This window comes from Stegodyphus dumicola, chromosome 1, assembly GCF_044657685.1.
Source record: "Stegodyphus dumicola isolate Sdum_Otavi_A_Nest chromosome 1, ASM4465768v1".
NCBI classification, from domain to species: domain Eukaryota; kingdom Metazoa; phylum Arthropoda; class Arachnida; order Araneae; family Eresidae; genus Stegodyphus; species Stegodyphus dumicola.
In genome coordinates this window covers 282,438,563-282,452,228 of record NC_140768.1, presented here as the reverse complement: position 1 = coordinate 282,452,228, position 13,666 = coordinate 282,438,563, and the positions used below count along the sequence as shown (strand labels likewise).

General features: G+C 33.9%; 1 protein-coding gene across 1 annotated transcript in view; it reads left to right on the top strand.

Moving 5' to 3' along the window:
- LOC146999568 (uncharacterized) overlaps positions 1–13,666 on the top strand; it is a 54,305-nt gene that overhangs the window by 14,285 nt on the left and 26,354 nt on the right. Inside the window, exon 2 of the mRNA XM_085807825.1 lies at positions 5,385–5,534. The gene's annotated coding sequence lies outside the window, so the exon portion shown is untranslated. The remainder of the gene's footprint in view (positions 1–5,384; positions 5,535–13,666) is intronic.

Below are 13,666 nucleotides of genomic sequence, written 5' to 3'. Positions count from 1 at the left end.
TTCTTTTGTGATTTATTTTTTCTAAAGCTAACTCAATTAAAATAATTATACAGTCAACATTTGATTAAAATTACACGTTCATTAACCAAGCCTTGTATAAAATACGTTGCAGAACAGTGTACAAGTTACTACCACAAATCAGCAGAATAAATCAAAATTTCTACGGGAAGTACCAAAAGGTGAAGAAAATGCGAGAAAAACAGCACAAGTAGCAGTTTATGCAACGGTATTTAGAAATTATTTTTATCCACATGCAGACTCATTGCGATATATATAAACATAATTAAATCATCCATTGAAAATAAACTGCTAAATTACAAAATAAATTGTTTCAGCCAATCATCTTTTGTTTTCCTATAACTCATGTTGAAATACAAAAGTAATGCGCACGAATCATTATTCATCCTTTCTTTAAAAGTTATGTTTAAATACGATAAACGGAGCAAAAACATTCAAGAACACATTCCTCGCTGTTCTCACGGGAATATTCTCTAAGGTAGGTTAAAACTATATATACCCCACCTGTACGCGGAGTTGTAGTGTAGTAGTAGTGTCTTGAGTTCAGAGATTAGCCTGAGAGCTATCGATCGAGTTGGGAGCTGTATTTTAGTGCTTAGCCGTGAAGAAGTGTCTTCACAATTATAGCCTGAAGGTTGTTGCTTATTACTTCAGCCTGTTTATCGTAGTTTTTCGACGAACTGTAAACTTGTCTTTCAAACTATCCTGTGTAATAATGTTTGCTGGCAAATAAATTGTGTTTTGATTCTTTATCAGTTGTTGCCCTAAATTACTCCAAATCCGCGAACCGTTAAACCGCAAGAATATAGTTTTAATTTACATAGTCAAGCGAACTTATCAAAAATTATACTATTAAAAAGTACTGGCAAATTGCTAGTAATATTTTTGTTGATTAATAATATCGATTATTTATCTTATAAGTTTTTTACGTACTGTCTGATTCATCTTGATTTTTATATTGTTCGTGATTATGCTGTAACTTTTACCTCTACAAGCATAACCTGAACTTTTGATTAAGACAAACTAATAGTTATCATTTGTTAACTATTCAAGATGTGAAAGTAAAATCGACAGAGATAAATTCATATTTATTACTGGTCCTTAGTTTGTGACCATCTTCCTGTGATGGTCGCCACCGAAAACCATCAGTATTTTTGAAATCACAAATAAATATACCAGAAATCACTTTCCTTAAAAACGACTGCATGCGTCTGGAATGGTGGCTGTCATCTTAGAGACCATTTATAAGAAGAAATTGTTAACTTAGTGGAAATATTATAAATCCTCTCATTGCAACCATCTTCTGTTGGCGATCACCTTTGAAAGTCACCTCTAGAAGACGTAAACGATTATCGTAATTGAATTGTAATTAGCTCACTTAAATCAACTTCACGTAAGACTAAGATCACTTAGAATGTGGTTGCTTAGAGAGGGTTCACTGTAATTCGGTTTTTGTAATTTATTTCATAGCGTTGTCATATTTAAATATTAAAATCGATAATCCAGATCTATCGTGATTGATTTCCTGGCAATTAAAGTTTATAATTCAGAGTGAATTTTATCCTACAATCCTGGCTGCTGAAATAATTTTCAATAATTAACTAGTTTTTATTAAAAGTTTTGTCATCTGCTAAGTATCAGAAAGCATATTCACGGAGGAACATCGTGAAAACACGAATATTCACCTCAAGTGAAAACAGAAATATTTATAGTGTTGAATAAAAATAAGACATTTGTATCTCATAACAACATTAACACTTCATTGAAAGAAATCACGAAGGAGTTTGTTTTAGAGAGATTTATATTTTAGAGAGATTTAACTATTTCCCCAGCGGGCGGGCACTTGCCTAGTCAGCATTGGCCACTCGGTATCTCCATATTGAATCGGTATACATAGCCGCCAAATCTCGTGGTGTTTATCACATCTCCGCGTTTTTAATTTTAAACCTTTACTAAGGAAAGTGCTTTTAGAAATAAATGAAATGTAATTGATATAATGAAAATGAAGTTGTGCAAATTTCATTCTCCGCCGTGTAGTATTTTTTAGCATAATTTTTCTCATTAAATTTTATTTAATCTGAATAGTCGTAATATACATTTGCAGAAATTTATATGTCGATCCGCAGGGTAATGAGTTCATTAATTATTTAAGTTTATTTTCATCATGTTTTGAGCCGACTAGCGGCCGAGCGGTAAAGTCGCTGAACACTGGTAGGTCGGTCCGAGGTTCGAATCCGCGAACGGGCTGGCTGCATGGGAGTTTTCGTGATTTTCCCCGTGTCTAACGTGTATACGAGCCAGTTCCCCATAGAAAGTCCTCCACGAAGGCATCCCTTCTCTCAGGCAGATAGCCCTCGTGTGCTTTGCCATAATTAAATACACCAACCAATCATGTTTTGATGAATTAAAGCTTTGCTTTTCTAATCAGGATTTTCTCAGTATAAGGAAATCACGAAATGAAGTTTTAGCTAAAGGACACATAATTTTGAAGGTATGTAATAAAATATTTTCACTTGTAAAGTTGTTGCCACCAAATATTGTTGCCCTTTATTATATTTAAAGAATTAAATAATGAAGAATCTGCATGAATGTATGTATATTTCTCGCATTGTGATAAAACAGCCATCAGAGCCATCAAAATTTGAGTAACGTAATTCACCAAATATGGCATCTGTTAAGCCCTAATTTGAATTTGAAATTTGTTTTACTATCGATTTCACTTCAACGAATTTTTTTATTTAAAACTGAAGGATTTCAAAGCGAGCTATGGCAGCACTGTACGGTGGAAAAAAAATCTCCAGCGCGCGAGACTCTGTATCGGAAATTCTAGATAGGCTCATTTTAAAGTTATTTTGTGATGTAGCTGTTGAACTGAATTTTATGGTTTGAGTACAAAGAACGTGATATTTAATAAATAAAAGTAGCACGAAAACCGGCCCTTTGGACGTAATTTAAAATGTGAAACCTTTCACTTTTTTTTAATAGAGTATAGTAGTTCATGCTACGAACATGTGGAGTTCTATTACATACGATATTTCAACTGCTTGCTTTTAATAGAAACTCCTCATGTGAAGGCAAGACCGATTGCATGCCACTAATTTAGTGGTTTAACTTTTATTGATATCTTTGCCTCTGAAAACTGATAAATTCAAATTACTTTACTGCGCATAAAAGCTCTAGAGGCAACTTCCGATATCCAAACCTCAGTTGCTGTAGAAGTTTCTAAAGGTGAATTTTGATTTTATGGAGTCATTGGATATCAGATTCATTACTACTGGATTTTTCTAGACATATGAGGGTAAAATGAAACTAGTTGGAAGGTCTTATTGCCGGTCTGCGAAAAATTCTGAAAAAATAGCAGCTGTCCTGGGACTCTCGGGTTTATAGTAGTTGAGGAGCGCAAAGCCAGGAATTGATTATTAGGAGTCTACTATATTATGTTACTTTAAAATAGGAACTCCAAGGTTATTTTCTGCCGCGCAATTTGACTGGTAGCCATGTGAAAAACAGCTGCGGAGAAAAGCTGGATTCGCTCAATTTTTGCCCTTCAATTTACTTCATTTCAGGTTACTGTACAGTGTACTTTCAATTATCCGCGCTAATTCAGGAAGAAGAAAGTCGCGAATAATTTTAAAAACACGGATAATCCAAACTGTGCATTTTCATGCATATTGTATGTGATTAAGGTTTAGGACAGCATTTAAATATTTGTCGAATATCACTGCGTGTTTGTAAGTGCTGTTTCATCATTGTATTCTAAGTCCCCTGTGGTCGATGATAGAAAAAACGTTTCAACAGAAATCACTACTACTATCTCGACATCTTCTTCTTTTGTATTTTCTATATCACTGTGTTCCTTTTCTGTTGCTGTGACATTTGAAACGATTTCCGCATCACTTCAAGCACTGAAAAAGTATATCTCCGATTTCTGTATTAGGAAGAATCTCTCGCCATGATCGAATCAGTGTTCCTGTATGGCATCCACTATAGGTCCGACAGAACTTCATATCATTTTCTTCAGCAAGAGTAATGAGAGGTAAATTTGTTGCACTGATGATATGACATCTTGTTTATCAGCCGAATTAAAGTAATATTTGGCGGTAAAGATTTAGCCAGCGTCCATGGTTTTTAAAATGGTCTCGTTTAGATGAGAATGTGCACTATATAATAACAATACTACATTTTCCTGGTAACCCTTTATTTATAGGACTCTGCTATGTCTTTAGCTTCTGCAGACTCTACTAAAATGAAAGCAAATTAGCGCTTTAGTCTGAAAAAATGATTAAATGGTAAGAAGTTTGAATACTTTTTTTTTATTTAACTCTTAATTGAACATTGATTGAACTCCGATTCTTGCTTACTCTGCCGTACCCGACATATGGATATTGACAGATATCAAAAGTGCAATCAAATGCTTGAAAGATTGGCATGGAATTTAGGATAAGCTGGGCAGGATATCCTTTCCAAATTGACCATTATGAACCAGACCGCCCTTGTATGCTTACAGTGGATTCTATCCATGTGAGAATTTATGGAAGAAAATTGCGGATAATCCTAGCTAGAGAGGGTAGTGAATTCCTCACTCCGCCTTCCTCAAATTACGAGCTTCCGAGGTCCATTCCTTGTTTTTGTCCAATGTTTAATAACACTTGCAAGATCCCGCCATTTGATGTATGAAACGCCACAAAGTGCCCTGGATTGTCCCTGCAGTGTCCTGACTCAGATCTCCTCAAACGGCTTTATTGAGGCTTAAGGCTGGACAAATTAAGAGTTTAGTCTTCAGTGATTAATGAGAAGTAGTCTTCAGTGATTAATGAGAAGTAGTCTTCAGTGATTAATGAGAAGACATATGCCTATTGTCATTGCTCATCCCATCGCGTCTTCCTCTCATATCATCGAATATATCGGTGTCTCTATGCAGCAACTTATGCGTAATGATCCTTTGGAATTGGTTTAGGGGCCTAAATCAAGGGGATACCCTGAATCGTGCAAAGTGAATTAAAGTTAATCTGGATTTCCTTTGAAATCGCGGAATTATGCAGCATGAAAAATCTCGCGTTATTTTGCGCTGGAACCTCCTGAATTTTTTTTTGGCTGGGTTGGCAGCTATAAAATAGACTTCTATGATGAATTTTGAAAGAAAACCTCGTAAATCGTGAGGATTTTATAGGTTAAAACAGCGGTTTTAATCTTTTAATATTTAAGAATAAGAAAAAATGTTTTTGTACTTCATGACATGCTTTATCAATGTATCGAGATTCTACATCAATGCATTATTTTTATACTTGATTCATTCTATAGGTTCTGTTCATCAGTTTATTATACATCAATGAATTGTAATTAAAATAATCTTTTATTTGTTTTAGATTTTTTGGCCTGTAATAAAAAATGGGCTATTTATACCATGCATTTGGAGCATTATAAGGATTTCTCAGGACCTAAGTAACGCCTACCTCTACCAACACTATTATTGCGACGGAAAGTTTCAGAAATTTTAAGGGATTGTTTAAAACCTCGTGAGTATCAGATTTACCACTAAAGTCAAATAAATGTGTAAATTTTGAATTTTTTAGTATGTGTTATAACTGTTGTTTTTTATGTTTAGTAATTTTTATTGTACTACTATCCGATAAAATTTACTCAAAGTACACTGAAAATTAATTCTCTAAATTATTTACTCTTAGTGGTCTTCTGGATTGCGAAAGAATATCATTTTGTCTAAATACTTAAATTAAAACGTTCTGTATTGTATTGCCTTTCGGTACTGACAAAGAATTTCGATAACAAAAAGTTTTATAATTATTATTATTAAATAGTGCTACGTGGTGAAGGAGACTTTTACTTGCAATCTATAAAATCACCATCCAGTTTAATATCAATCTGGGAGTAAAATAACTGTGTTAAATATGTTTCCAGAATTTGGATTCTTTACGGTACGTTTATTTAACTGCGCGCACGTTATTTATGGCGCAATTTGTTTTTGACCTTTTGGAAATAATAACACGTCTATCACAAAGTATTTCGCTGAAATGTTAAGCGTAATATAGAACCGAAAGTTCCTCAGTAATATTTATACTTAGTAATTTCTTCACGAAAACTTAACACCTGTTGAGTTCTTCAATATAACTTAACCATTATATGATGCATAACCGAATGCTGATGAAGTGCTACCTTTCACTAAGTTTTATTATTATCAATGACAGTATTAAGTGGTTTGTACTGTAACTTTAAAAATGCTTCTTGATCGGTTAATATTTCTTTATTTTAAGGATATTCCTATTAGAATAGCTTTGTAATTGATTCCCAAATTTTGTTTTGATGTTCATTGTCATTTTTTAAGTTATTTGATAACTAAGTACTAGATTTTTTTCACTTGTCTTTCATTTCCCGTGTGATGCATTTCAGCTTTTAACTGTTCACGTATGATAAAAAAATGAATAATTTTCTGTCGTTTTGGAAATTTTATCGTGTAAATAATTAATTCACAGAAAATTTATCATTTTAATTTTCTCGTTTTTGATAGGTAAGGGTCATAATTTTTAACTCATTTATAGATGATATTAAAAGCTATCATGCGTCGGTAGTTGCAGAGGTAACCAATCTGCATATTTTTTGTAATTGATATGTCTCCCTCTCCCCCGTTTCCTCCTTATTGTCTAATATTCATTGTCGACACTTCCAAAAATGAAAATAATTTATAAACAAGTTATTGAAAGATACTTAGCGTGCTATGAAGTTCAGACAGTTTAGAAAAAGATTGATTCATATTATGGTAACTTTGCTTTCCTGTTCCTTAATCATGGTTGGAACTTTAATGTACCCACACTGGAAAACGCCGTTATTATCCCTATTCTGAAAAAGGATAAACCTGCAAATAATATTAAGGGTGCCATATACTTTCGAACGCTTTTTTTTCATTTTTAAGTTTTTGCATTTAATTTTGGCTTTAAAGCAATTAATGATGAAAATAATGAAGAATCTGAGTTATTAAATCACCCTTAATTGTGTATTTTTGGAGTAAAAGTAAGAAAACAAGCAAAAAAAAAAGCAATATTTACAATAAAATAGAAACACTGTGTTAAAAATGTATATTTTCATATTTTGTAAAATGCAAACCCATCATAAACATATTCTCGAGGAGGTAGATTATTATTTTAAAGCTAGAAAGTTATTTAAAATATTTTTGAGCCAGAACGTGTAATATAACAAAGAAAAAGCATATTTTCTCATTAAAATTCGTCTTTAAGACATAATTAGACATCAATTAGTAAATAGTCTGCCTCCTTGCAAGAAGTGTTCTAAACCTGTGTACCAAATTGTATAAGATTTCAATCATAATTTTTAAAGATATCGTGTTATTGTTAGCATTAAAACACGAAAAATGAAAAACGAGACAAACGCGTTTAAAGAATTCGAACACTCGAATGCCTACTTTAAATCAGTTTGTGAACTTGAAATTACCCTGGTTTATAACTATGCGTTCTTATGTTTTCGAATTTACATTTTTTAGCTTTCTCGCAGTTTTTAAAATTTTTCTACCCTTTTTAAAGAAAAATCAGGGAATGTCTTTTTGCATTGTCGATACGGTTAACATCAAAATTTCATATTCGTTTACAGTATAGTAACCAATATTTATACCTAATTTACCATATCTATACCTAATGTGTACCAATATCTATCCATACCTATGAAAATTAATGAATATTACTCACTAATAAATAAAAAAAGGCTTATCAGCAACGTAAACACAGAATCAAAACACGAGCGAAAATGCGTTAATGAATTAATAACACACAGCTTGAAATTATATATCGACCTATTGCACTGACTATTGGTTTGTCGAAGATTATGGAAAAGATAATAGTCTTTAGACTGACTAGTTTTCTGGTGAGTAACAGCCTTTTGTCTCCTAAATAAGCTGAATTCAGGCAATCCACTGTCCAACAGGTATCTTATGTTAGTTGAGCCATTAAAGATTGTTTAGACAATCGCCTGTCTGTCCTGGCAACATTTATAGGCTTTAAATCAGCTTAGGATGAAATATGGAGACTACGTACTATTCGGAAATTACGGAACTAGAGAGTAAGTGGAAGGCTGTTTTTATGGATGCGGAACAACTGGCAGAGTGTTTTATGGATGCGAATAAGTGGCAGGATGTTTTTATGGATTACGAATTTCTTATCACAGCATTTATCTGCTGGTAGATAGGCTGTGACATTTCTAGATTTAAACAGACTGAATATCAGCCCAAATCTTTTTAATGTTTTTAATAACCATATACCGAACACTCTGGCACCGTGGATGGATTCTGCCGGTTTTGCGGACGATTTGGTTATGTGGAGTAGTGCATATAAAGAAGCAGAATGATTTAAATGTGACCCTTAGAAGTGCCGTGAAAGAACTGGAATATTGGTGTCAAAAAAATGGTATGAGAATAAATCAGGATAAGAGCACGTGCCAGTTCTTCACTCTGAACAGACAGCCTTTTACCGCGAAGTTGACATATAGTGTGTAGATGTTCAACACAATAATGATTCGATAGAATATTTGGGTTGCATCCTCGAGCCGCGCACAAATTGGAGGAAACATGCGGAACATTTGGGGGGAGAGAGCTGTGAGAAGACTCTCTTAAAACGTCTGACCAGTTCAAGGTGGGGCTGTGACAGAGACACTGAACGACTACTCAAGAATTGTACATTTCACCAATTATTGGTCATTGTAGCGAGATCCTTATCACGGCTCCGGAGAATGTAGTCCAGATCCTCGAAGTCTTCCAGAACCAAGTGTTACGTATAATTACCGGGATAGTGGGATCTACTCCTATTCTTGCAATACAGCAATAAACCGGTTTGAAACCTGTTCATGACTGTGTTAAGAGAAAAGCTATCTTATTAAACCAGGAGCTGGTGCGTTTGCCCGACTTTTAAAAGAAGAATGAAACTTCTAGAAATCAAAAACCTCAAGTTTCTTTTATCCAGGCTACTCAGAGAAAATCTGATGCTTTGGAATTGAGTCGAAGCTATTACTGTGGCTGTTCAACAACTGTCGATTCGTAGCCACTCTTTTGTAAAGGCAGTCATATTATCAGATTCAAAAAGTGCATTTCAAGCTCTTCTGAATAACCAAAATAGTTCCCAAAGAATTTTAGACTGTAGGCCCTTTGCTTAAGACATGGCAAATAGAATTTCTTTCCTGTGGATTCTAGCACACTGTAGAATTATGGAAAGTGGGAAAAGCTGATAGTTTGGCTAAGAAAGGAACTTGATAATGCAACCCAATAATCGACCATTTTCTTTTCATACTACTAAATTGTTTGTTAACCTGACTCTTAAGAAAATTCTTAAGCAGGATTATGATTCAATGTGCTATGGAGTTGGAGGACACTGTACGAAGAGACAACTTTCATTCCCAATTTTCCAAGAAAGACAGCGGTAGCTCTATTTAGACTTCTGACAGGACATGACTTTTTGCGAGACCACCTCTGTAGACTTGGAGTGGGAATTCCCAAACTGTATTTTATATGACTCCAATCAGCCTATGATTTTTGAACATTTAAATAATTGTGTTGCACTTTCTCGGTATGAGGACTATATTAAAAAGTACTGGAGAGCCCGTCAACTAATGGCTTATGCGCTAATGTTTGCCATTTGTAAAATAAATCGCCATTTATAAAATAAATCATCTTCAGAGGAACAGCTGGTAAATTTAATCATCTTCAGAGGAACAGCTGGTAAATTTAATCATCTTCAGAGGGACAGCTGGTAAATTTGGCTCGTTCTATCCTTGTGTGGGTGGATAAATGATCAGATTGTTGAAGGACTATTTTCAGAATTGTCAAAACATTCTGGAAATCTAGAGAATGGCATATTGTGCTTAGTCATCTGTTCAGTGTCTGCGCTAGAATTTCTACATCCTGTTATTGGGCTCGAATAAAAGGATCACTAATGAAGTGCAACTTGCTTCAAAACTGAGCATATAGTGTTTTTTCTCTCTCCAAAATAATACTCAAGTGAGTCTCAAAACTTGGGCTAGCTCCAGATGCGCCAAATAAAACCGTTATTCTCACGTCTAAAATGCTTCCCTGTTTTCCCTACATTCTGATTGTAGTCTGCGGTATTTTATCGCGTAAAATATGTGGACAATGAGATTTTCATGAACAATTGAATTTACTGTATTAAGTCTAAATATTCAGGTAGTGAACTTTATAACTTTAGTTTCTATCGAATTTTAGTTATGTTTTCAGGATTTAAATAAAATAATATATCCTTCGGACCCTGAAATTTATAATTTTATTTTGAATAAACTTAATAATTGTTATAGATATTCTTGATAAGTTTATTAATGGTATAAGAAGTTATCTGAATTTTGCAATATCAAGGGTTTGCAATATCGAGTTCATTAACTGTCTGCAAAAGTAGAGAAGTTCGACAGTACGTAGAATAATAATGATAAAAACCATTTTTATTCAAGCTAAAAACTAATTTTTTTCGAGAAGAGATAAATTTTAAAAAGGAAAGAAAATTTCGAGGAACAAAAGTCACAAAACTTAATACGTTTATGACACTGTCAAATGCAGCTTAGCTGAGGATGTATGAGATTTTACGAAGGTTCTTTGAAGCACGTCGACCGCTGAAGAAAAATTATATGCGATTTTCTTTTTGGTGGCAAGTGACATATTACGACGGATGAACACATTCTAAATTCTTATAATGTCTTTTTGTTATTGTATGGCTTTAAAGAGTACAGGATTTTTAGTCTTATTTTTCTGAAATTAGATATTATTAATCTCGACTTCGTTATGAAAGAGCTTCTTGTTTCCTCCTATGCAGTTGAGCGAATGTGTCTTAAAAACGTGTTGCATGCTTTTTTTTTTTCATGTTTGAGCCTCTTCTACTTTGCGCATCATTTGCGGCTGTAATTGTGTTACTGATTCCGGAGCAGTGGATTGGCAGCAAAATGAACTTTTTTTTTTTTTTTTTTTAAGAAATAATACACTAGAGATTACATAACATAACAATCTTACACACTATCTTACATTACATAACTACTTATCTTTACATAATCTTACAATTACTGTTACACTCTGAGCTTAAGAAATGAGGTTACAGGGACGTACAGTTAGTGAATAAAATGTGCGTACATCAAGAAAAGTAATATCAAATCCAAATTTTAAGGTGGGAAAAGGGTAGTTTCTTAAAGTTTTATTTTTTAAATATTTAGTTTCAATAAGGGACTTTAAAATTTTTTAACTGTAATATTTTCATATCTAATAATTTATGCACACTAATTTTTGAAAGATAAGTGGCCAGAAATCAAAGCCAATAAAGTTTGCGTACAAAGCGAAGAAGGCGGGGGATTTCTTATCTAACTTTTAAACTTCAAACTTGAGAATGCAAAGAAGGTTACACTTTCAAGGTCATTGACTTCCGAAGCAAATTTCACGTTGATTGGAAGTTGCTATTTCTATTTTCTTTGACGAAAATGACAACCAATAAAGAAATAAGTTACGAGACAACTAATTATCAAATTGAGAGATGAAGGTAAAACTCTTCGTTATATTGATAAAACCATCGGAAAACCATTTTCTAATGTGCAAAGAGTTATTCAAAACTATCTTGACACTGGTAGTCTTGCTGTAAAACCAAGATGTGGGAGACCGAAGAAGCTAACGCAGAGAGAAGAAAGAAAAATTCCTTTATGAATTAAACAAAATCCTAAACTTTCTGCTGCAAGCATTGCAAAAGACATTTTTTTAACTAGCAACAACGAAATTTCTCCTGAAACTGTACGAAAAGTGCTGCGAAAGTCCGATTATCATGGACGCAAACCTAGGTCTAAGCCATACATTTCCGAGACAAATAGAAAAAAAATAATTGCTTTTGCCAAAACATATTTAAACTCTTCGCAGAAATTCTGGAACAATGCAATTTGGTCAGATGAAAGTAAATTAACAATATTAAAGTTAATGGCCACCCTATTGTATGGAGAAAACCAGGAACAGAACTGAATCTGAGAAATTTAAATCCAACTGAGAAACATGGAGTTGGCGGTGTGATGGTATGGGGGTGTATGTCGCGTCGAAAGGAGTTGGAAATTTTCACATTATAGATAAGGATGTTTATCTGGATATTCTGAAGAAAAATCTACGAGACAGTGCCTGAAATTTAAACCTTTCTAATACCTTTATTTTCCAACAAGACAACGACCCGAAAATTGTGAAGCTAAAATTGTGAAGGAATATCTCCTTTATCACACTCCCAAGACAGTTGCGTACTCCTCCACAGTCACCAGACCTCAATCCAATCGAACATTTGTGGGCAAAATTGGAAAGAATGGGCGAAATTGACGTCGGATGACACTGAAAAACTAGTTCAGTCAATTCCCAAACGTCTGCAAGCTGTTTTGAAGAATAAAGGATATCCTACAAAGTATTGAAGTAATGTAAAAAACTTATATTTTTTTTTTTTTTTGAAAGTGTACGCAGACTTATTGGAGGGAATTTCTGAGTTTTTTTTGACAAAATATATTTTTGAAAATATGTAAAGAGTATTACACTGATATTATTTACTTTTTAATTAAGCTTACAATTTTAGCTAATAGAAGAAAAAAAATGCAATGCATTTTTCTCTGCTTTAAGTGTTTTTTTAATTTAAAATTTAGTCTGTACGCAGACTTTTGTGACTAACTGTAATATAAAAATCTTGACCGGCTGAAGGAAAAAATGATGCAAACCAATAACGAACGTTAATTACACGTTGTTGTCAAATGTGTAGACCGTAAGTGGATATCGGTATCCCTTCATTTTCGTCCTTAGCAGCTCATAAAGATGGAAATTGAACTCAAACATATTACGTTTTAGACATCGTATAAGTGTGTGGAGATATTAGGATTTTGGGGGGGGGGAAGCGGTCAGGATGAAAAATGAGCAATCGCCTTCGCCGAGAATCGAACCACGGACCTCTGAAATACCGGCTCAGTGTGCTGTCGAAGCCACGCCAGGAAGGTGGGAGAAATACCTTATAAGTGAATTGAGTAACACTTTTTCAATGTATTTCACAGTCACCCCATGAAATCCCGCCATTCATTCTCGAGATCAATATACAAAAACTGAAATTTTTGCAATAAAAGTCCCAACTTTTTTGAAACCCATGTGCAGAACCAGAGAAAAGTTTGTTTTCTAATATTTTCAACACTTTCTGATGATAAAAATGGCCGAAGTAATTCTTTACCGTTCCTTTTCTTACTTTTTCCAACAGCCTGAAATAGACTAAATCTTTACTGAGAGGCGCATTTCGACTTTGCGACAAGAAACTTTAGGCAGCGCACAAACGAGTATCAAAGTGTATAATGTAAGGTGTAAACCACCTCTCATTAATAATAATAATGGCTATAAAATTAAAATTTTATGTATTATAGATGTTTTTTAATTTTATGTATTAGGGATGTTTTGAGTGAATTACCTAAAAAATACGCAATGCCGTTTTGAATATCTTTCTTTCATGAGACATATATGTTTCTATACTAAATTTAAACTAATAAGGACTCTCTAAGCAAGTTTACAAGGCAGCAGTATGACTAAACGTCCGTTTTGCCAAAAAGCATTGTGCCCACGGAAGAGTTTAGTTGAGGTGGAATTCATGGTCTGGGG